The sequence below is a fragment of the Ceratotherium simum genome, chromosome 6 (genome assembly GCF_057802395.1).
Source record: "Ceratotherium simum simum isolate JZ-2026a chromosome 6, ASM5780239v1, whole genome shotgun sequence".
NCBI lineage: Eukaryota > Metazoa > Chordata > Mammalia > Perissodactyla > Rhinocerotidae > Ceratotherium > Ceratotherium simum.
In genome coordinates this window covers 46,348,100-46,373,669 of record NC_141905.1, presented here as the reverse complement: position 1 = coordinate 46,373,669, position 25,570 = coordinate 46,348,100, and positions in this window count along the sequence as shown.

Below are 25,570 nucleotides of genomic sequence, written 5' to 3'. Positions count from 1 at the left end.
AAATGACGCCTGTTATACAAGCGAATCTCAATTCAACTTGAAAAGCCAGGCCGACAAACTGGCAGCTGAGGTTTCCATCTCAGAAGCTTCTTTCTTCAAAATAACAATGGCTGGCCTGCCTCCTGGGTGGTCAGACTAGATAGCTTTTAAGTTTCTATACAAAGGAGACAGTCTAAACTTACAACAAAATTGGTACAATTAATTATTTGGAGACCTAGAGCGTCCCTCCAACCTTCCCACTCAAAATAGCCCACAGAAGTTCAATAAACTGGAATTTTCAGTTATCTTTTCATTTCTCCCCTCAATATACCTTTGAACTACTTGTGAAAAAAAAGATAAGGAAATTAACAATGCAAACAAGATTATAACGCAAAATATATAACAATTTGAAAGAATATATATTTTAAGTAAAATAATTTGTCCATCCCATACTTACTGAATATGTACTACATAGCAGGGTATTGTGTAGACACAGATGGTGTTTATAGTGAAGTAGGCCTGATATCCACCCGTGGATCTTTTCTAATTCCCTGCAGCATACTGAGTGGCAGCAGAGTGCTAGTTAGTTAATCTCTCCAGCTCAAGAATGAGAAAGTCTGTCTTTGAGTCCCAGCTCTTCCTCTGGCTAGCAGTGTGACTTTGGGCAAGTCATTTAATCTCTTCAAGCCTCTGTAAAATGGAGATTATTTAATAAAGTCTAGAGCACAGAGCTATTATGAGATTGTGAAACAATGCATATAAAGTGCTCAGCTCAGTTCCTGGTACACAGCTAGTACTTTATAAATGATAGTGATTATTATTATAATAAGTATTACATTTCTTTGTTTTTATGGATAGATAACACACTGCCTTCCTCTGAACAGGAAGTGAAAATTTGCAGGGCAAAATGTCACTATTCAGGTTAATGGGAAATATGACCTTACTCGAAAATAGGGTTGTTGCAGATGTAATTAGTTAAGATGAGGTTATACTAGAGTGAGCCCCTAATCCAATATGACTGATGTCTTTATAAAAAGGGGAGATTTGGACATAGAGACACACGTAGAGTAATTTGTTATGCAACAACAGAAAACTAAAAAAGGTGGTTGTATCTTTTCTTTATTACTTTCTTCCACAAGAAATTTGGGATCATTTAAATGACAAAATTAACTATTAATGGGCACTTATTTTGTGCTAGGAGCATAAAGTACTAAAGAATTATCACTATATAAACCCTTCAATAATATGATGAGGTAGGTGTTAGCAGTCTCTTCCATTTTATCTATGTAAATGCTGAGATTGGGAGGGTTTAAGTAGCTTGTGTAAGGCTCCACAGTTGGCCTGGTGTATATTTAGGTACAAATCTAAGATAGTTTCACGACAAAGCCTTGTGCTTTAAAAGTGCTGTTGCCCGTATATCCAAACTGCTATTTGAAGGCTATTTGCAATATTCTGAGGGTCTGTGGTGCATGAGGAGGCAGAACTCAGCTCTCTTCTCAGGGCCCTTCCCTTGCCACCTGATCCAGGTGTTTGGATGTTGGGGAGGACTCCTTTAGGGCTCCCAGTGAGATCTTAGTACAAGGAAGGCCGTGAATCTACCCTGATCTCAGCTCGACTCTGGGAAGGCATATGGGCGAAGACTTCTGAAGGTTCTTCTCTCCTTTTTGCTTCCAGGTAAAAAGCATTTCTAGAGAAGAGGAGGAAATTCAGCTTGTCATGAATGAAACTCTCTGAAATAATTCCAATGACAAGTAGTCTTAGGTGGCCATTTTACAAAAGGGGTAAATTTGAGGGCTCTGTCAGACCTAGTGTTTCTCCTTAGCAAAATTCAATATCTCCTGTAAAAATATAGGGTCTCTATTTCTCTTTTATTATCTAGTTCACATTTTAGTTGCTCAATAAAATCATATTCTCCTTTGTTCATGCATTGATTTCCTCATTAAACATATGTTGAGTGCTAACCATGTGCAAGAATTTTCTGGGCATTTGGATTAAAAGAGTTAAGAAGTAAAGATCCTTATGCTCAAAGGAGCTTCTCTTTCAGTAAGCATTACCACTCTCTTCTACCAACGCCTAGGAACATATCCCATCTCCTTTTCCTGCATCTTTTATTTGTTCTGGTGGTCACTATCATTTTTTTTTCATTTTGCTCATCCATTCTTCCAGGTTTTAATAAATTAATTGCTGATTTCTTTGACCTGAGCCATATGCTACCTCTCTTCTCTGATAGATATCAATACCACCATAAGAATATTTTTTTCATTGTCCCCTCCAAAGTGACCATCATACTGAAATTTCAGTATGCTGACCACTGCCACAAAGAAAAAATATGAAGTCATAGGACTTCCGTGAGACAAGATCTAGACTACAGACAGTGGTATAGATCTCCAGGAAGGTCATCTCCGAAAAAGTTCCCAACAGTGTGACTTAGTCAACATTGGAAACAGAAGCCCATCAAGCCTTGATTTCTCAACAGTACCTTCTGGGGACTCATGAGGACCTTGTAGTGAAAAAAGCACATCCTTTTTATGTGAGTACATCAGCTACCAGTAGTACAACGATGAGGCAGCCCAGATTTACTCCGGATTGGTTAGAAGATTTTAATAGGTAGGAAAGGCAAGGCGTAGTTTACAGTTTGTGGCATTTTGGTTCCTAGTACATAGGAACGTTGTCTATTGCAGTGATTTGGAGGGCTGCTTAGCTGAATGTTTTTAATGGAAGAAAGTCTTATTCATTTGAAGGTTAGTTTATTTGTTGCCTCTCATGTATACTTTTTAATTTTTATTTTATTATTTTTTTATACTATACATCACGTTAACAACAAAAGTGATAAACAAATACTGACTGAATCAGTATTCAGAAACAAATTCATTACTTTACATAGGAAACCATTACTGTCCAAATCTGCACCAGAAGTTAGGTCTCAGAGGATTTGGTCTCTAATCTGTGGAAGCTGATAATCTAATAGGGAGGGAGGGAGGGAGGAAAGATAAGGCGATTGCAATGCATGATAATTACCAAGATTCTTGTGGTGCTAAGGGGCCTCATAGGAAGGGCACCCAACCTAGGGTGATTGCGAGTGTGTGTGAATGTGTGTAGAGATCATTCTGGAGGAGGTGATCTGAGCTGAATCCTGAAGGTTAAGTAGGAATTAGCCATAGGAAGAAGTAGGAGAGAGACTATTCCAGAGGAAGCAAAGAGCAAAATCCCAGAGGAAAGTGTTGAGAGATGAGGCTGGGAGCTGGGAAGGGGACAAGTGATCACAGAGGACTTTGCATGGAAAATGAGCAGTGTAAATTTTACCCAGAAAGGAATGGGGACACATTGAGAGTTTTTAAGTAGTTTGTCATACTTTAGAAAGCTCATTCTGGAAGTCATGGGTAAGTTGGACTGAAGGGATGGTGGAGTAGGAGGGCAGGCTGAAGAACAGAGACCAGTTGGGAGGCTGCTGCAGTGAGGGAGGTGAGACCTGAGTATTGCCTGAACTCAGGCAGCTGTGTCAGAATGGAGAAGCCAAAAAGGATTCCTGGTGTTAAGGAAGCAGAGATGACGGGATGTGTGGCCTATACGAAAACACGGCCTTTTCCATTAATACTCTAAAATACTGAAGCAAGTGTGATTTATCAACTATCAAAGCTGTGCACATTCTCTACCTTCAAATTAACACTAATCCAATTCATGTTTTTGAAGTAGCAATCATCGATGTTATAACCGGGGCATCTTTACCCTTGAGGAATATTGAGAGCTGTTAGGCAGATAGTTTTCTGGGCTGCAGTGCTTAATATGACTTGAATTTTCACCTCCTATTAAATATCCACATTAAAAAATTCACTTGTCAGATATTTTTATAGTGTGACTAGATTAAAATCCCTTATTAAATTTATTTACATTTCATGTGCTTTCTGATAAAATACAAAATGCAGTTTTTCCATTTATCTACTCTAGGTAACAGAGTTGTCCCAAAGTGCCAGGTATCTAATAATCTGTGCTTCGATGAGAGGTGAGAAAGCTCTTAGCTGTCAGATTGGCTTTATTAGACAGAAAGCACTAGACTTTCACAGGCTGCTCCTTCTGAGGAGTTTCTGAGATACTCTTCTTCTATTAGGACAGTGGTACTAAACTAACACTGGTAAGCCATATCAGTAATAGCACTAAGGAGGGCAATTCTGTATCTTACACAAAAATTCCCACAAAGTAGCTATCAGTATCAGGTAAATACATGTTAGGTTTAATCCTACCCTTGATTCTAAGTATGAGGAAGTTGGACTCTACTCTTAGAGAATAGAAATCTTTGCCTTATTTATCATGGAGAGGATAACAAGAGTAAGCATTGACTTCCTCTTCTTGAAATCTTCCAGCAGTTTTGTTGTTCAAAAGCGTACACAGAAAAATTGTCTCTGGGTATAATATGAGCAACACAGGCGATAAGAAATAGAGTGTTTTATTTTTTCCTTCCACTACCTCATAGCAGATAGAGATAATTATAATGTTGGACATTGCATTTGGACAGGTTGAATCCAGTGTTTCTGGTGAAATATGGTAGAAAGGTCAGAGCAATTTTTCAGGCTGATACTTAAGGGAGAGCTTGAAGTAAGAGAACAACATGATCCCTTACCAAACCGAAGTTCATCGCCCTATTCCTACTTCTATCCTATTTGCTGATTCTGGCATTAGGTAAAAGCAGGTAAATTGTATAGCATTTTCCAAAGTGCAAGATGTTGGGTGAAGAAACAATTATTCTGGTATTAAACTATTTGTAGAAAACTGGCTAAACAACATCAAACAGATTTATTTACTGCAGAGTTTTTCAGAGCCTTAATTTAAGTGCTGATGTAACAATCATGAAAACGAGAACCAAAATTTATTAAGTGCCTGCTGTGGATCAGGCACTATTCTAGAGTGTTGCCTGCATTGACTTGCTTAATACTCACAACGACTCTATGAGGTGGGGACTCATAGAGTACTCACTAGCCAGTCTTTCTTTGATGGCAGGCTTGGTATACAGTATTGCATAAACTCATTTGACCACATCCTTTCTCCATCTCGTTTTCCTTTGTGAATTCTACTAAAATTAATATTCTATGGGGTACAATTTGGGAAATGTTGTAGCAGAGGGAACAGTATGGAGGAATGTTGGGAAGAACACTGCAGAATGGTTTGTATTTTCTCAGATATAAGAGATGTGCATTACACTAGCCCAAGACTGGGAGATCTTTACATTCTCTAAGGGATCAGCAATAATACCATAGGCCTATTATTTAGTATTTAAAAATCTGTAGAACCTAGTGTATCCTCCAGGATGAATTCTTTTCATTTTTGGTAGGTAAGTCTTGGCTGGGATGGTACTTAAAAATATTTGCATTAAAGAGACAGAATAAATAAATCCTGGCACATGCTGTGTCAAGCATAAGCCCCATGTCCAGAATCCTTTTACTTTACTTAGCTTATGGCCTTAACTACAGCAGCTAAGCTTCAAATCTGGTTTTTATCAGATAATAAAGAATTTTAACAGCTTGGCTTAGTTCTTTGCTCATACTAAAACTTCATTCTTCTTAGATTATCTAAACAGGCAGTGCATAGATTAGTAAAATTAAAGGTCAATAAACGTAAGATGCTCAACTTCTCATAATCAAAAAAAGAAAAAGAATGATGAAATATTATTTTTTTCTACCAATTGGCAACATTTAACAAGTTTGATAATGCCAGCATCAGAAAGGTCCTTACGTGCATTTCTGGTGAGAAAGTAAAACCATTATAACATTTTTAGGGGACAGTTTGAGAAGATATACCAGACTGGGAAAAAAAAAAAAAATTCATATTCTTGGACCTAGAGATACCTGTTGTATATATTACCAGGAAGTTCTCCTTTGTTTTTTCTACAATTCATCCTTAAAATGGTGGATTATAAGTCATTTCCAGTCATTATCTGTCCTTATAATAGGATTACACCTCCTCACTCTTTGATGTGTTCAGCAGTGCCTCTCCCAGAGGGAGAGTCAACTTCTCACCCCATTGACGTCACTCTTGGCTGTATGACTTACTTTGGCCAGAGGAATGTGAGCAAAAGTGATCTATGCCATAACTGAGCAGTAGTTAAAAACCTAGAATTGGCTCCACTGTTTCTCTTTTTCCCCTGCCGGGAGGTGGAAATAGAAGTTGCCCCTTCAGCCTCAGTCCTGGAGTAAAAATGGTATGGAGCCAACCCAAAGAGATATATGTGAGCAAGAAATATTGTCATTGTAAGCCACTGAAAGAGTTTTTCTTTCCACCACAGTAAAACCTATTATGAACTAATAGAAAATTAATATCCACTTTTTCCATAAAAACTCAGTATATACCCTAGCTCTGATTGGTCTTGGTCTTTTCCAAAGTATATGAAGATTTGAAATTTTTAATGCATTTTAAAGTACACATTTTCTTATATTGTTTGCCAATTATCTTATATAAGTCAGTCCTCTCTCAAGATCTACTTTAAACAGCCCCATGCCTTATCATATACATTTTTTTACTGAGGTAAAATTCGCATATAAAATTAACCATTTTAAGCTGTGCAATTCAGTGGTATTTAGTACATTCACCATGTTGCGCAACCACCACCTCTATCTAGTTCCAAAGCATTTACATCACCCCCGTTGGAAACTCCATTCCCATTAAACAATCACTCCCCATCTCCTGCCCCTCCTCCACTTCCCCCAGCTCCTGCCAACCACTAATATGCTATCTGTCTCTATGGTCTTATCTACTGTGGATATTTCATATAAATACAATCATACAATATTTGACATTTTATGTGGCTTCTTTCACTTAGCATAATGTTTTTAAGGTTCATCCGTGTGTAGCATGTATCAGTACTTCCTTCCTTTGTATCACAGAATAGTATTCCCTTTATGGATATACCACATTTTGTTTATCTGTTCATCCTTTGATGGACCTTTGGGTTGTTTTTACCTTTTGTCCATTGTGAATAATGTTGCTATGAATATTGTGTAAAAGTATTTGTTTGAATACTTGTTTTCAGTTCTTTTGGAGGTATATCAAGGAATAGAATTGCTGGGCCATGTGGTAATTCTGTGTTAAATTTTTTGCGTGTGAGGAAGATTAGCCCTGAGCTAATATCCACTGCCAATCCTCTTCTTTTTGCTGAGAAAGATTGGCCCTGGTCTAACCTCGGTGCCCATCTTCCTCTACTTTATATGGGATGCTGCCACAGCGTGGCTTGACATCGGTGTGTTGGTCCGTGCCAGGGATCTGAACCTGTGAACCCCGGGCTGCCGTAGTGGAGCATGGGAACTTTACTGCTACGCTGCCACCAGGCCGGCCCATCTGTCTTAAATTTTTTGAGAAACCACCCCACTGTCTTCTACAATGGTTGCACCATTTTACATTTCTACCAACAATGTATGAGGGTTCCAAATTCTCCATATCCTTGCCAACAGTTATTTATCCCTTCTCCTCTCCCTTTTAAAAAAATTCTAGGTTTTCTAGTGGATGTAAAGTGACATCTCATTGTGGTTTCGATTTGCATTTCTCTAGTGACTAATAATATTGAACATCTTTTTATGTGCTTCTTGGCCATTTGTATGTCTTCTTTGGGAAAATATCTATTCAAAATTCTTTTCCCATTTTTTAATTGGATTTTTTTCTTTTTTTGTTATTGAGTTGTAACAGTTCTTTATATATTCTGAAAACTAGACCTTTATCACAGATGATTTGCAAATATTTTCTCCCATTCTGTAGGGTGTTTCCTACTTTCTTGACAGTGTCCTTTGATGTACAAAAGTTTTTAATTTTGATGAATTCCAATTTCTCTATTTTTTTCTCTTGTTGCTTGTGCTTTTGGTGTCACATCCATTGCCAAATGGGATATCATAAAAATTTACCCCTATGTTTTCTTCTAATTGTATTATAGTCTAAGTTCTTACATTTAGGTCTTTGATATATTTTGAGTTAATTCTTTCACAGAGTATAAGGTAAGGGTCCAAATTCCTTCATTTGGGTGTGAATATCCAGGTTTTCCAGCACCATTTGTTGAAGACATTCTTTCCCAACCGAATGGTATTGGCATACTTGTCAAAAATTAATTGGCCATAAATATGTGAGTTTATTTCTGAACTATCAATTCTATGCTGCTGATCTATATGTGTAAACTATGCCAGTATCACAGTATTTTGAGTACTTGACAGCAAGTTTTGAAATCAAAAAGTGCCAGTGCTTTCACTTTGTTCTTCTTTTTCAAGATTGTTTTGACTATTTGGGGTCCCTTGTGATTCCATATGAACTTTAGGATTGGTTTTTTTGTTTCAGCAAAAAAGGCCATTAGAATTTTGATAGGGATTGGATTGAAACTGTAGATGGTTTTGAGGAATATTGCCAACTTAACAATACTATGTCTTCTAATTCTTTAACATAGGATGTCTTTCCATTTATTTGAGTCTTCTTTAATTTCTTTTAGCAAGTTTTATAGTTTTCAGTGTACAAACTTACACCACCATTATTAAATACATTTCCAAGTGTTTTATATTTTTTATGGTATTTTAAGTGGAATTGTGTCTTTAATGTCATTTTCGTATTGTTCATTGCTGGTGTACATAAACGACTAATTTTTGTGTGTTAATCTTATACCCAGCAACATTGCTGAATTTATTTATTAGCTCTAATAGTTGGCAGGTTTTTTCTTTTATTATTCTTTAGGATTTTCTATATGTAATATTATATCATCTGTGAATAGTTTTACTTCTTCCTTTCCTATTTTAATTACTTTATTTTCTTGCCTTATTGTTCTGGCTAGAGTTTCTAGCACAATGTTAAATAAAAATGGAGAAAGCAAGCATCCTTGTCTTGTTCCTGACCCTAGGAGTAAGATATGCAATCTCTTTTGTTGTTGGTATCATGGAGTTGATTCTGATTCCTAGCGACACTGTGCACAGCGGAGCAGAACCCTGCCTGCTCACCATCTGGCGCTATATCAGACAATGCTCTGTTGCTGTTCATAGGGTTTTCATGGCCAGTTTTTTCAAAAGTGAGTGGCCACTTCCATCTTCCTAATCCAATGTTTAATCACTGGGTATTATGTAAATTGTGGGTTTTTCATAAATTCCCTCCATTATATTGAGGAAGTTCCCTTCTATTCCTAGCTTGTTGAGTACTTTTATCATGAAAGGGTGTTGGGTTTTGTTAAATGCTTTTTCTGTGTCCATTGAGATAATCATGTGGTAGTTTTTCCTTTATCCTTTTTATGTGATGTATTAGATCAATTGCTTTTCGTATGTTGAACTACTTTGCCTTCCTGGGATAAATCTCACTTGGTCATGGTGTATAATCCTTTTCATGTGCTGTTGAATTCAGTTTGCTAGTATTTTGTTGAAGATATGTGCATCTGTATTCATAAGAGATGTTAGACTGTAGATTCTTTTTCTTGTGGTATCTTTGGTTTTGATATCAAGGTAACTCTGGCCTCATAGAATGGGTTAGAAAGTGTTCTCTCCTCTTCTATTTTTTTGGAAGAGTTTGAGAAGGATTGTTATTAAATCCCTTTAAGATGTTTGGCAGAATTGATCAGTCAAACCATCTGGTCCTGGCCTTTTCTTTGTTGGGGGGTTTCAATCACTTTACTTATTGTAGATCTCTTCAGATTTTCTTTTCTTGAAGAAGAAATGACTTCTTCTTGAGTCAGTCGAGTAGTTTGTGTGATTCCAGGAATTTGTCCAAATTTTCTAAATTATCCAATTTATTGGCATGCAATTCATAGTATTCTTATATAATTTTTTTTATTTATGTAAGGTCAGTATGAGTATTCTCAGCTTTCATTTCTGATTCTAGTAACTTGCATCTTCTCTTTGCTTTTCTTGATCAGTCTAGCTAAATATTTGTCAATTGTATTGATTTTTCAAAGACCCAAGTTGTGATTTGGTTGATTTTCTCTATTGTTTTTCTTTTTTTTTTTTTTAAAGATTTTATTTATTTATTTTTTCCCCCCAAAGCCCCAGTAGATAGTTGTATGTCATAGCTGCACATTCTTCTAGTTGCTGTATGTGGGACGCGGCCTCAGCGTGGCCGGAGAAGCGGTGCGTTGGTGTGCGCCCGGGATCCGAACCCGGGCCGCCAGCAGCAGAGCGCACGCACTTAACCACCAAGCCACGGGGCCGGCCCTCTATTGTTTTTCTATTCTTGATTTCATTTATCTTTGCTCTAATCTTTATTTTGTCCTTCATTCTGATAGCTTTGAGTTTAGTTTGTTCCTCTTTTCTAGTTTCTAAAGTGTAATTTTAGGTTTTTGATTTGAGATCTTTTTTTATTTTTTAATGTAAGTGTTTACAGCTATAAATTTCCCTCTGGGTACTGCATTTGCTGCATTTTATAAGTTCTTGTCTGCTGTGTGTTTGTTCTTATTCATTTCAGAGTATTTTATAGTTTCCCTAGTGATTTCTTCTTTTAGCATTAGTTGTTTTAAGGGTATGTTATTTAATTTTCACATATTTGTGAATTTTTCAGTTTTCCTTCTTTTATTGATTTCTAGTTTCATTCCATTGTGGTTAGAAAAGCTACTTTGTATGATTTTAATCTTTGTAAATTGATTGGGATTTGCTTTGTGGCCTAACATATGGTCTTTCTTGGAGAATGTTCCAGGTACACTTGTGAAGAATATGTACGCTTCTGTTTTTTTCATGGAGGATTCTATATATGTCTGGTAGATCTTATTGATTTATAGTGTTGTTCATGTCCTCAATTTCATTCATGATCTTCTATTTGTTCTATCCATTATCACAAGTGAGATATTGAAGTCTCTAACCATTCAGTGTAGAACTCTATTCCTCCCTTCAATTCTGTCAATTTTTGCTTCATATATCTTGGAGCTCTGTTTTAGGTACTTGTCTGTTTATAATTGTTATATATTCTTGATTATTGACCTTCTTTGCATTTTATAACAATTTTTGACTAAAGTCTCTTTTGTCAATAGACTTTGTATAGCTACCTCGGTTATCCTTCATTTATCCCTTGGTTACTATTTGCTTGGAATATATTTTTCCATCCTTTCACTTTCAACCTATTTTTCTGTTTCGATTTAAGTGAGTCTCTTGTAGGCAGCATATAGTTGGATCATATTTTCTTATCAGTTCTTGCAATATCTGCCTTTTGATTGGAACATTTAATACATTTACATTTAAAGTAATTACTGACAAGGAAAGACTTACTTCTGCCATTTTACTGTCTGTTTTCTATATTTCATATCTTTTTTGTTCCTCAATTCCTCCATTACTGCCTTCCTTTGTGTTTAATTGATTTTTATGTTTAGCGTACGGTCTTGATTCCCATCTTATTTCCTTTTCTGTATACATTTTGTTATTTTCTTAATGGTTACTGTCAGTATTACACTTAACATCTTAAATTTATAAGAATCTAGTTTGAATTAATAGCAACTTAGCTTCAATAGCATACAAAACTCTGCTCATATGCAGCTCTGTTCCTTCCCATTTATGTTCTATTGCCATTTATTATAGCTTTATATATTCTATGTCCATTGACATATATGTCAATAATATTTGACATATAATTATTGTTGCATGCATTTGTCTTTTAAATAATATAAGAAACAAAAAAGGAGTTAAGTCAAATATGCACTAATACTGGTTTTTATATTTACCTATGTTGTTATCTTTACAAAGAAATATTTTTACAAAAAAATATTTACAAAGAAATATTTTTATTTCTTTGTAGAGCTTTAAGTTACATTTTAGTGGCTTTCATTTCAGCCTGAAGGACTCCTTTTAGCATTTCTTATAGGGCAGGTGTACCAGTAATGAACTCTCGTAGCTTTTCTTTATCTGGAAATGTCTTAGGTTCATCTTCACTTTTGAAGGATAGTCTAGGTGGGTATAGAATTCCAGTTTTTTGATAATTTGTTTTCATTAAGCACTTTAAATATGTCATCTCACTGCCTTCTAGCCTCCATGGTTTCTGATGAGAAATTTGCCACAATCTTATTGAGGCTCCCCTGTAAATTATGAGTCATTTCTCTCTTGCCGCTTCCAAGGCTCTTTCTTTGTCTTTGTTTTTCAACATTTTGATTACAATTTGTCTCAGTTTGTATCTATCTCTTTGAATATATCCTGTTGAAGTTTGATGAGATAATTGGATGTGTAGATTCATGTCTTTTATTCAAATTGGAAAATTTGGACTATTATTTCTTTAGATATTCTTTATTTCCCTTTCTCTCTTGCTCTCCTTCTGGGACTTCTATTATATATATGTTGGCTTGCCTGATGGTGTCCCTCAGATGTCTTAGGCTCTGCTTATTTATCTTCATTCTTTTTTCTTTTTGTTATTCAGGCTGGATGATTAGAATTGACTTATCTTAAAATTTACCAAATCTTTCTTCTGCCTGCTCCAATCTGCTGTTGAATGCTTCTAGTGAATTTCTCATTTCACATACTTTTCAGTTCCAAAATTTCTATTTGGTTCCTTTTTATAATTTCTATCACTTTATTAATATTCTTTAACTGTTGAAATATCTTTCTTTTGGTTTCCTTTTGTTCTTTGTCCATGGTTTCTTCTAGCTTTATGAGAATGTTTAAGACAGTTGGTTTCAAGTTTTTTTCTAGTCCAATGTCTGTGCTTTTTTAGGGAAAGTTTATATTAATATCTTTTTTTCCTGTGAATCGGTCATATTTTCTTTTTTCTTTGCATGATGGACACTTTTTATTGAAAAGTGGACATTTTGAATATTATAATGTGGCAACTATTCCCCACCTTTTCCTCTCTGGCTTTTGCATCTATTGTTTGCTCCAACTGTAATCTTTTCCCCTAGTTGGTGGTGACTTGTTCATTTGCCTTTCAATGTTATTAAGAAACACCCTCAGCATTGCCAGTATTCCACCTTAAGAGAGTTCTGGGTTAGGCAAAACAATGGTAAGTGCCTCAGGAGGCCTCCAGATAGGTCAAAACAGACAAATATATTTCCTTTAGAACAAGGTCTGCTCTGCTCCCTCTGGATTCAGGAACCCACACTGGGAATGTGGGCTTTTGCCTTAAGACTATCAGAGATCTGTGGAGAGGTGGGGGCTTGAGCAAGTTAAAATGCCAAAAAATTCTCCTACCATGTTTAAGTTACTTTTCTCTTGATTCAGTCTTAGCTTAGTTGCTGTAAACTTTTGACTAATTTCCAGAGTTTCAACAAAGGTTATTCTGAGAGTTTTGCTTCTATTTTTGGACCTTGGAATGTCCTACTCCATCATTTTCCTGATGACCAGTGTCATATACTTTTAAGCACTTTGCTCAAGTGCTGGAAACTTAGTAGCTGCTGATTAAATATTCTTAAGACAATGCATTTACAACTATTTATTGAGGTACCTATCATTTGAAAACTACTGGTGGCTTATTAATTGGTGAAAATGATAATGAAGGATTTTTATTTCTGCTTAATGAGTAAGGAGTACCCACTCCTTTTGAAGGAAGAAGCAAGTCCCAAGAAGAATTTATTTGCTGGCTTGTAAGTTCAATAACTAACTTGCTCTACATTGTCTTAGGTTTCCAAACCAGAGGGAACCAAAGAAAACCTGTTTAAAACAAATACAAATAAACAAACAACAAAAATAAAAACTCAACTCAAGCTTGCTTCATGGGGAGAATACCCTTTAAGAATAGACCAATAAAAAGATTGTATTTGCTTATTTTTAATTGAAATTAATTTTGTTGAAGTCTATCAATTTCCCTTTGAGATTATTCTTACAAGCAATGTTTTTACAAGGTGAGGCAAGAGGAATAAAAATAATGATCAATTAAAATTTTTTCTGAAAACAACTCACACTTTGTCTGGAGGCACTACTTATGGGATTGGGCTGAGGTTTATTTACAGCTTTTAATGATTTCTTAATAAGGAATATGTCTTGAAATATATTTAAAGCTACGCGGTCCTTGAGCTTATGTGGTGTAACTGTACTTTTTTAATGAGGCAAAATAAAATCGATGGCTTTATTTTCTATCTTGAAATGAAGGCATCCTTCTGTAACTGTAAAATGGCTTTTGGGTACCTTAAATAGGAGACTGTTCTGGTATATTGTGTGATTAGGCATGACCTTAATGAGAGAAGAAGGGTGACACTGCAAACTTTGTGCTTTGATATCAAATGGGCAGTTTGAATACTTGATTCAAGGACAGTGGTTGTCTGGACAAACATTTCACACAAGGGTAGCCAGTAGGCTACAGCTATATTTATCTGCCTAAACATTTATAATATATTCGAATGCATGACACCTCTCTTTTTTCCTATTCTATAGCCTTATAACATTTATTAGAATAAATTTTATTGAATCATTGCACAATTAACCCTGTAATATTTTTGGATGTACTTACCCTTCTGCAGCAAACAGCTAATGTAATGAATTGATAGAAGACATTAGCCAAGGTTAAAGAATTATTACTATTATGTGGCACATAGGCCATTTTATTGCCTGGCAAGGAAGAGGGTGGCTATTTTTTAGAGGGAATATGAATATTGGAGTTATCTTCCTAGTTCTACATTGGATTATGAATAGTAATGTAGTAAACTCTGTAATCTATTCAGGCTTTAGTTTCTTCAGCAAATAAGTACAATTACATCAATGAATTTCTTTGAACTCCTTGGAAGAAAAGATTTAGCAAAAGTCAAAACATCATGCAGTCTTTGAGTTGTAAGGAACTTTAAGATCATTTAGCCAATCATCCTCCTTGCTTTTTTTTTGAACAAAACAAGTCCCAGAGATGGTAGGTATCTTGCTTGACATCTTTTATGGTGATAGATTTGCAGTAAAAACATTAACATTAAGAGTGTATTTTAGGTGTAGAAAGTTAGAAAAAAATCAAAAGCATCTAAGGAAAGCATCATCAGGAAAGGAGTCAGTGATCTTAGAGATATCACAGTGACTCTAGGGGGTGGGACTTTTAAAGAGCTTATTTGAAAGGAAAGAGCCACTAATAATAGAAGGAGAGAGGAAATGACACCATGTTAAGAAGGTAAACAAGAACAACTACAAAGGGGAAAAATACTCAAAGTATGCAGATGAATGCAATTACGTCTTCCTGGAAGGAACTTTTATGTGTGTGTTCTTTGGCTTGGCCCTTTGCCCTGAACTGGCCCATTGCATGTGTAGATGATTTATATGAATATGTAAATGGCATACAGAAGACTCAAAGCTGTTGGGGAAGATAACTAGTGTGCTTTATGTTAGAATCAATATTCAAAATGATGTGAACCTTGAGCCCATGAAAACAAAAATGGATAGTTTTGCATGTAGATCCATAAAAACAAAAACCACTGTAAATCATTTGACTAAGAAAGGCAAAATTTTTCAGCAGTGCAAGTGGTGTACATTTTTGGTTTTGGTCCATAAATTCAGTATAGGGCAATAGTCTATAAAAAAATTGAACACAAGTTTTGTTTGTTTTATAATGGTCTTTTAATTTAATATATCCAGAATAGGTAATAGAGCAATGCTTTTCAGATGTTTACCAGAACATTGCATCAAATGAGTATTACATTAGAAAGAAAATGATGAGATACCTGAGTAGCGATCCCTAAACCTTCTTCCTTTGAGCAGCTATTGAAAGCTATATCCCTTTCCCTTTACAAAATAAACATGGTCACAAAATTCTGCCTATGACGTCAAGGTGCTCACATACCAATGTTTAAAAATCTTTAAAGTAGAGTAGCAATTGGAAGGGAACCAGGAGAAGAAGGGTAGAGGAAGCCATGCCATTTGAAGAATATGTGAAGGAATTAAGAATGTTTAGATTGGAAATAAAAGGTCTCAGGAGGCCTAAACTGTAATATGATGGACCTTCCTGGTGCTAACAAATACCCAAGTTTGCTTCTCCTGGCGAGGAATCTGGCACCAGGCAGGGATTGGACTCAATGACCTCTAAATTGCATTCAAAAGCTGAGAGTCTATAGTTGTGTTTGCTTCAATGTTTCCAGTCCTCTTTATTTTCTCAGGCACTTTTTATCATGAGCGATTGATAGCACATATTTTTATCTAAGGCATATAAATGAATGTTTACAAGCAATTCTAGAAAGCTTTATGAAACACCACTTTTTAATATAAGCTGTAAATGTAAAAGTCTAAATTTTAAAAGTAAGAACCAAATATGCTTATAACTGGTCTATGTAGAGTGGAAGTGAATTATTCAAGAATGTGTCAGGCAGCACATAATGAGCAACCTTTACTAAGTGTTGAGAGTCAATACCAGTTCAAGGATCACCATCTTTTTAAATTTTTACGTCCAGGACACTAGTCCATGTCTCTTAATATTCAGAAGAGTACTTCCTCATTAATGACCTTCAGCATCAAGCAATATTTTTGCAGCTTGCTCTCCACTAACCTGGAGGAGATGCCACAATCTCCTTCCTCTGACCATTTTGTGGCTTGTTTTATTTGTGTCTTAAAATAAATGTGAATTCACATTCTCAAGAAAACAAATATTGCTCTGCTGAATGGCATTCCCAAGGAAATGGACTTAGCATTACTGAATATTGGTTATCATCATTGTTATGACTTTTAGGGGAACTAGTTTTTATTTCAGGATCAAAAATAATAAAGCATGCACCATTGCTTTATGAAACAGTTTGTGTCTTTTTTCTGGTTTGGCAAATACCTTTTGTGACACAACACTGAATTCCTTTGTCTGGACATGTAAGTAATGCGTTCAAGTAAAAATAAAATCTCTTAAGGAATCAGGATATTATTTGCTGGCTGAAATAGCACAATTCTTGAGAAGCAATTAGGATATATTCTGATAGTAGGTATATTAGCTACTGTAGATGAAGGATAAAAAGACTGTTTTCATCAGAAAGGAATGACAGTGGTAATATAATGGTCAGAGGCACAGATTGTTCCCTAAACACAGTTAACTGGCATTTTCTTGATGTGTGACCTTGAGTAAATTTCTTAGCCTTTCTCAGCCCATGTTTTCTCATTAGTAAAATGAGGATAATTGTACCTCTCTCATACTATTGTATGATTAAGTGAGGAAATACATAAATGCAAAACATGTAACTGATTGTCTAGTATATAGCAAGTGCTTGGTAAATATTTGTCTATTGTTATTGTTATTGTCTTGTTAAATCTTATTATCATTGAATGCTCTTGGTGTAGGCAAGGAAGTAAGGCTAGCAGAGGGGAAAAACTGTGGTGGTGGAAATTGTACACCAGCAGCCCTGACTTCTAGTTCTTGTTTTTCTGCTGACAAACTATATGGTGGTCAGCAATCACTTAGCTCTTTGAGTTAAGATATCTGTTTGTATTTTATGTTTGTCTAGACCAAGGAATCTCCACTTTTTTCCAGTTATAAATTTCTTTCATTTTATGTGAGCCAGCATTATGATTGCCAAAATATCTCAGTGCACATATTTTATTAATCTTAAATGTTGAAAACTACAAATACCGGCAATCAAGTGATTCAGAGGTTCAAATAACTCTACCAATTCCACAGCCTCTCACTGAGAACCAACTGTGTTGAGGGCCTTTTGGAGCAGAGGCAGAGCGGAATAAGGCCCAGACCCCACCCTCAAGGAGGTCAGAGTTAGAATGTGTAAGGTGATCCTCCTGCTTTTTTCTGTAATCTTATCCTTTTATTTCAAAATACAACGTTGGTTATAACCCTGTCAGATCACGTGTGACAGGGTGAAGACCACACAACTGTGTGATCTTTGAATGTCAGTGTTCTACCATTCTCACCTCTTTGTGGTCAGAACAGTTTGATGAAAATAAAGGACAGCTAAGTGAAATAAACCAATACACCAGAAATATAACATCAATTCGTTATACCAAATCAGAAAAGAAAATGTTGAGTTTGTCTGAGGTACTTGGAAAAACGATGAGCCACTTAGGACTAAAATTAGATAGAATTTATTGGGCAGATGCCATAGTAGAGTTTAAAAAGAAGGAAGTCTGGTCTTTAGGATGGAAAATATCCATGTAATGGACATAGGCAATTATCCTGAAAGGAACTGAACACTAAAGAATTGTGGGACCTAAGCAGTTGAGCTGTCTAATACATTTCTCACCAAGTAAAACTGCCGGTATTAACCATTGCAGAGTTTTTATTTTCAGGAATAGTCATCAAACTCACTTTTCAGTTAAGAACTATGGATAAATTTGCCCTTACTGTAAAACGTTTGTCACAAACTTTATTCTCTTGAATCTGTCAGCCAAGTGTCCTGAAGGAGAAAAGGACTTAGTGGTAAACAGAAGTGAAACCTGTAGTAACTCCCTCTTTTGCAGTTTGTTGGGCGGTGACTGTGATCCACATTCTCAGAGAGAGGTAGCAATGAGCAGAAAGAGAGGAGTGCTCTCACTAACAACAAATGGAACAGCAAAGGAGATCACGGAGAGTGAAGGCCCCATCTCTGGCAGGTAGAGATTTACTTTTGATTTTCCTTCTAATGTCTTTGACCATAGGTTTGAGATTGGACTTTGCTGCCCAGACATATCTGCTAATTATGATCCTCTCCCCGTCAGTCAGCCTTTCAAGTCAAGGAGAGAGTGGGGCAAGGAGGTGTAAATGAACCTGGAGAAGGATGATGAATTGGACTCTCAGATTGAAGGTAGCTGATGGCCTTTTGCTGTGAAACATTTTTACAGTATAGAGAGCGTTCTATAAAGCATTCAAAGGAAAAGTTAAACAACAAAAATGTGTGGGAAGCTTTGGTCTCTTTAATTCCAAATGTCCACAGCATTGGTATATATACTAAAAAATGTCTGAAAAGAAGAGCCAGGACATCTTGGGAAGATTATGGGACATCCTGTTCATTTATATACATATGCACACATACAAATTTAAAGAATATATATGAATATGTAGAAATTAATAGAATATTTAAATACATAAAATTATGTAGAATGCATAAACATTTATAGAATAACTATAAATACATAAAATGCTTATTTATTAATATAAATAAAATTTACAGAATAGATAAATTTGTATAATACATGCATAAATAAATTATACAAAATTTGAATTTTTATGAAAGATTCTGTTTTAAAAAGCAGCATGTGGTAACTCCTCTAATATTTTCTCTTTGTAATTGTATGTTTTAATATTGTTTTATTTTCTTTTGTGAGGTAACGTGGTACTTAGTGTTTTCTCATTTGGAGCTGAATTACTTGTTGCTGATCAACAGTGAGAGGGACTGAATTGGCTCAAAAGACACAATCCTCTTCTTTCCAGCAGATCATTCCGCATCTCTCCTCTAACTGCTGTTAACAACCTGCTAAGATATGGTTTTGGAGGCCAAAAAAAAACACAGAAATAATTAGATTGTTGCTTTGTCGCATTCTTTTTTTGGCTCCACTTAGATATAAAAGCATATATTTTCTCTTAAATGTGAAGAATGCCTCTTCCTTTGTAATTTCAAGATAAAATTTATTCCAAATTAGATGACTTTATTAGAATTCTGTGGCAGTGAATTATTTCCCACCCATAATAATAAATTCATGGTTTTGAAATTCTGTTTTCAGAAAGAAAAAAGAAGGAAATATTTGGTGTTAAGTGTAAACAAATTCATGCTAATGAATCCCAATATTATCTTTAGATTGCATTTTCTCTGTGTATATTGAATTTGTTTACCTTTAATCACCTTGATAACACTACAATAAGTTGGTCAAATGCACAAATTTACAAGAACTGTTTCAAGACTTAAATCAACATAGTTGATTCTTGTCACCACTGGGAGCGAGTTCTCAGTATCCCCAGGATGATTTTATTCAGCCACATTCATTATGGCAGCACTCCAAGAAGTTTGTCCTGCAACTTAGAGATTTATATTGCACAACCGCTCTTAACTCAGCAAGCAGCCCTACTCTCAGTAAGCAGCTTTTAAGACTTAATGACTAAGTTATTACAAAAATTGAAATAGTTAATTTTGCCCTCTATGTATCAGGTGTTTTAAAATACTGTCATGATTTTTTTATATAATCCTCACAAAAATGCTCTGTGTGGTAGTGATACTGCTGCTAATAAGCATTTACTCAGCACCCACCTTCTCCAACTGGGCATTTTACATAATATCTTCTTTCTGCTGCTGGGAAAAACTGAAGTTCTAAAAACTTAAGTGGCTTACCCAAAGTTCTGATTACATTGTAAAGTTCAGTTCCCTACTATTGGGGTTTCTGACACCCAAAAGTCCCCAAAAGCCAAGGCACTGTATGGGTAAAGAAGGATGGGAAAAGTCATGCTATATGACCAGCAGTATGATGTTCCATGCTGTCAATTTCTGGCTGACGAGACCTAAAATCTGGAAGAAATGAGTGAGCATAAAAACAGTGTTTTTCACCATTTTTCATGCACAATCCTCCCCTTACTGTATGCCTCGTCAGCAGATCGCATTTCTATCTTCCATGCTTCGCACGCTAGTGGGTCTCTATCTCTTACTGAGCACTTTGAACAAAACGCTATCTTCTGCCAGAGAATTAACTTACTTGAAACTTCTTTGGCCAGCTCCAGCTCCAAGCATACATAGATGAAATGTAGACTGGACATTGCATTGTGTCACCTATTTAAGACAGCTTCTTAAAAAAAATTAAGACTCCAAGTGGAGGCTTGAGTTACTGTTTTTCTAAGTTCAGTGATAAAAATTCCCTCCAGACCACCACACAATCTGTTTAGAAAGCAAGTAATCGCTATCATCTTATTCTTCTCCTCAGTATTTTATCAATAATTACTTCCATGAAAAAAATGCCTGTTCCATGTCAAGCACTAGGCTCACATGTTTTTTATATATTGTCTCATTTTTCCTTCACAACAAACCAGCAGGTACATCTCATTACCTCCATTTTTACTGAGAAGGTCACACAACTAGGAAATGGTGGGGTCTGTATTTGAATGCTGTTCTCTTTAAGTCAGAAGTCTGTGCCCTTCCTGTTGCTCTGCTTCCTCCAACCCAGATTAGACCAAAGTTTCGTGCTTCCATGCACATTTCAAGATGTGCATGTGCATTCCCGGCTCTCTCTGTTGGAGGAGAGCCTATAAGGGAGGAAGTACAATGGGATCACATCAATATCTTCTTCTGAAGGAGGGCATTACCTCTGGGCTAATTCCTTATTGGAAGAACTTTGGAAGAAAGTTATTGCAGCACATGGCTCTTTGAAGGTGTTTTTCTGAGATCAAGGCAGCCCAAGGACTCCCAAAGAATTGTAATTGAATTATTCTTCTTTTTACTTAATACTGTTAAGATGGGTATGCAAATAATGTTGAAGTATTTTGGAAGGTTATTTGAGTCCAGTTGTTTGATCAAGCAACATAGAAGAATGTGTACATGTACTACATCATTTGAGATATAATTAATCTTTGGTGTTAGGCGAATACATATTTTATTATATGCTTCAACTAGAAAAATGTGTATTATCTGAGGGGTGATATTTTTGTCTGCAGGTACTTGTGAGGAGTTAAAAATATATATTTTGCAAGATGAGGTCACAGATTTAAAAAAAATCAGTTTTAGCTTAAATTGGACGTAGGTTGAAATAAGAAGCCAATTAGTAAGTGAGCTACTTGTGAAACTCTCCAGACATGAAATAAGCGTTATTTCTAAAACAAACAATCACTCCAGGAAACTGTTAAGCCTGTGATCCTGGGAAAACCACAGGAGACAGTGTGGAATAGGAGAAAGAACAGTGAACTGGGAGTCAGCACTTGCTCTGCCAGGATATGTGAGTGACCTTGGACAAGTTACCTTACCAGTGTCAGGCCCACCTTCCCCATCTGCAAAGTAAGTGTGTTTGATTGAGACAGTTTCTAAAGTCCCACTGAGCTGCATGTACTGTGTTTTGACGTGTATGCAGAATTAAGCATTTACCATCAGTAAGGATGTTTATTTTCTGTTTCCTTAGATGTTCTTTAACAAAAATGAAAGATAAGCTTAGGTAGTTGGATTTAAATAGTACTGATCTTTCTAAGAATCAAAGCTTGTTCATGTGTTAACCCTTTCTTTTCATATCAGCATTTGGAATACATGTATATTTCTATTAATTTATACAGATAGGAAAAGGTGATAGCTACCCATATTACACTGCTTTTACTGATGTAATAGAGACATTGGAACATTGAGGCTTCCTAATTGTAAACAAGTGATTTACGTTTTCCTAACCTTATTATAACTCCAAATGGTAAAGATGATGGGCTGAATTGTGTTCCCCCCAAAATCCTGAAGTTGAAGCCCTCACCCCTAGTACCTCAGACTATGACTGTATTTGGAGATAGGGCCTTTAAACAGGTAATTAAGGAAAACTGAGATCTTATGGGTGGGTCTTAATCTAATATGACTGGTGTCCTTACAAGAAGAGGGGATTAGGACACAGACAACACAGACCAAGGGATGACGACGTGGGGACACAGTGAGTAGGCGGCCATCTGCAAGCCAAGGAGAGAGGCCTCAGAAGAAATCAAACCTGCCAACACCTTGATCTTGGACTTCTGGCCCCCAGAATTGTGAGAAAATAGATTTCTATTGTTTAAGCCATCATCCAATCTGTGTAATTGTTGCGGCAGGCCTAGCAAACTCATAAAATCAGTGTTCTTATTTTTTGGTTGAGGAAATGTGCCTCAGAGAGGTCAGGTAACTGATCAAAGATCAGGTGGTTGATAAGTCGCAGAACTGTGATTCAAACCTGAGTTTTTCTGCCCATGTACTGCCCATGTCACCACATAGTTTCCATATTAAGCATAAAATATGACCTTCCCTCTTCATGGACCATCATAGACATCACATGTGGTAGTCTATGTAGGAGTAATTGCTTAGAGATAATTTACAAAGATTTTCCAAGTATGGCACTTTTACAAAGAAGCATACCTGATTGCTCAGGACCTTGAGTTCCTCCTCAGACTGCTTGGAAAGTTGCTCAAACTTTCTGTGCTATTTTCCCCCTTCGTATAGTGAATGAAAATAAAAGTATCTACTTCATAAGTTTATTGGAAGGATTAAATGAGATACTGCATGTACAGTATTTAGCACAGGCCTTGGCATATTTTCAGGACTCAATATATGTTAGTTATTTATAATGCTATTATTATTATTATATTAATTACATCATTTGATCCCACAACTACTCTGAATGATAAACAGCTTGAACGACCTCTGGAATTTTCATGACCAACACTTTCATGTTCAAGAGGAAGAAACTAAGGCCTTGAAATTATAAAAAATCATTTCAAATGAGTTCAAAGTTCAGTTTTATTCTTATTTTTTAAACTTGATTATAACTTCATTTATATTATATTTATTCATAATAGCAGTATGATCATACTCTAAATTTTTTATTTAGTTAATGACATAATGGGGCAATGGATATTCAGTACAGACAGGTCTCTTGAGCTAAACTGTGATTGTTTCATCTTTATACCTTTAAAATACTATCCTCAGTTATAAAAATAACTTGCTAATTTGTAGTGATCTTTTACAACTCCGAGTATTTTTGTTATACCTGAAAACTATAATTTTCTCCCCTCAAACATTTGAGTCTTAACATTTCTTGGAGTTTAAAAAGGTTTAAGTCATTTTGCAATTATCCTTCCCTGCCCCAAAAAACAAATTTCCAATTTGTAACAAAATGCATTGGTGACTAAAAGGATTTACAAAACATTGCTATATAGGCAACCTTTTTAGGAATATGTTGTTAAATGTCCTCAATTTTAATAAATGTTTTTTGTAATAAGGACTCAATTAAGCAAAAATAAATGAAGTTTCTCTATATCACTTTCTTAAACAGGAATTTCAATAAATTGGATAAATAATTTGATCATTTGACATTTGTATCGAAGTAAGCATTCAACTATGTCATTCTGAGCTTTTTTAAAAAAATCTTTAATAATTCATTTAAGTGTGATTTGTCAGTCATCATTTCCTGAAATGGTTCTTGACTCATTCCTAGAGGGTAAAATTCAGGAAGTAGAGGGAATTAGATTGGAGAAGAAAGTTTAGGCCAGAAAATGGAGAGGCAGAAAGTGAGGGTGAGAATTTTATTCTGCAGGCAGTAAGGAATCTTTGAAGACTTCTTAGCAGGAATGTGACTTCTAATGAACTCTGGAAGATTAATTTGGCAGAGATATCTACAATATATTAGAGCAGAAACCGAAGTTAAGAGTTTACTTTAATTGTCTTGGTAAGAGACAGTGAGCATTGAACAACGATGCCTGCACTGGGGATGGAGAGGAGAGAAGGGAGATGAGAAACATCACTTAGGTTGATTAAATATACATGAAAAATATGGGAAAGGCAGAGTAAAATGTGACTTAGGTTAAAAAACAATATTTAAACTAGAAAAAGTAGAAAGAAATATCTAAGAGGCATTGAAAGCACAAGTGGGTGGTTTTTTGTTTTAACTATTAAATGAGTTTGCATCAACAGGTTCAGGTGAGTCATATCCCAGGGTAGTGGTAATAGCCATGAACCTTCAAGGAAATACCAGGACGATTACCCCCTCCTCTTAGAATAACACTTGAGCTTTACAAGCAGGGTGCTGGGCAAGGGCTATAGGGGCTCCAGTATTCTTGGTCTGTCACAATTAGTGTAGTCCTTCTGCCCTACAGAAGTGAGGGCTAGGTGGGGGCTAGGTGAAGAAAGAAAGCCCCAGGCCTCTCAGCTGCTCTCCCCTAGAATAGAGCTTCTGCAGCACAGAGATGGGTGTGTGTCATAAATATTAGTGGCCTTCCCTTCCCAGGGAGGCACCACAGCCCTAGACGGGGAGCTGGAGCCCTGTGTTCTTGGCTGCACCTGTAGGGGTAGAGCTTCTATGATGCTGAGCTGGAGAGGGTGGGGGGAGTGGATTGTGGATTAAATGCCACAAACTCCTGTTATTCTTACTGAAATTTAGTAGATTTTCTTGAATAAATGTATCTTCATTTGCTGTATACCCTTCATTTGCCGTATACCCTTAAAAACTATTTAAAGTTTATGGAGACTTTAAACAGTTGTATGTGTTGTTTTCTTTTCACCAGTTATGATTGTTTCATGGTGGAGAGAGTCCAGAGCTTCTCAACTGTCATTCCAGAGGTTGTCTCTCTCTTTTTTTTTTGCTGAGGAAGATTCACCTGGAGCTAACATCCACTGCCAATCTTCCTCTTTTTGTATGTGAGCTGCCACCACAGCATGGCCACTGACAGACGTGTGGTGTAGGTCCATACCTGGGAAGCGAACCCAGGCCGCTGAAGCTAAGCATACTGAACTTAACCACTAGGCCACCGGGCTGGCCCAGAAGTTGTCTCTTTAATTGTCATTTGTTTTGAAATATTGTCCAGTGAAATGTGCTTAGAAGAGGGAAAAAGATTGTGAATGGGTCTGAAAATCGGCCATACAAGTAATATCTAGGAGAATTAAAACACGGAAGAGATGCCAGGAGGCAGTGTTTTCACGGATATAAAATGGCAAAGATAGCTTTAATCTGTGTAGCTCCACTGACCAGAAATAAAATTAATACACAAAATTACTGGGAGGCAGATTTCACTAAATTTTTGAAATAAGTTTAGTTGAGTGAAAAACAAAGAGCAGCCAAATGTGTGGCACTGAGCTCCGTTTTACTGGAGATGTGTGAACAATGCTGAGACCATCTTTTAAGGGAACGCC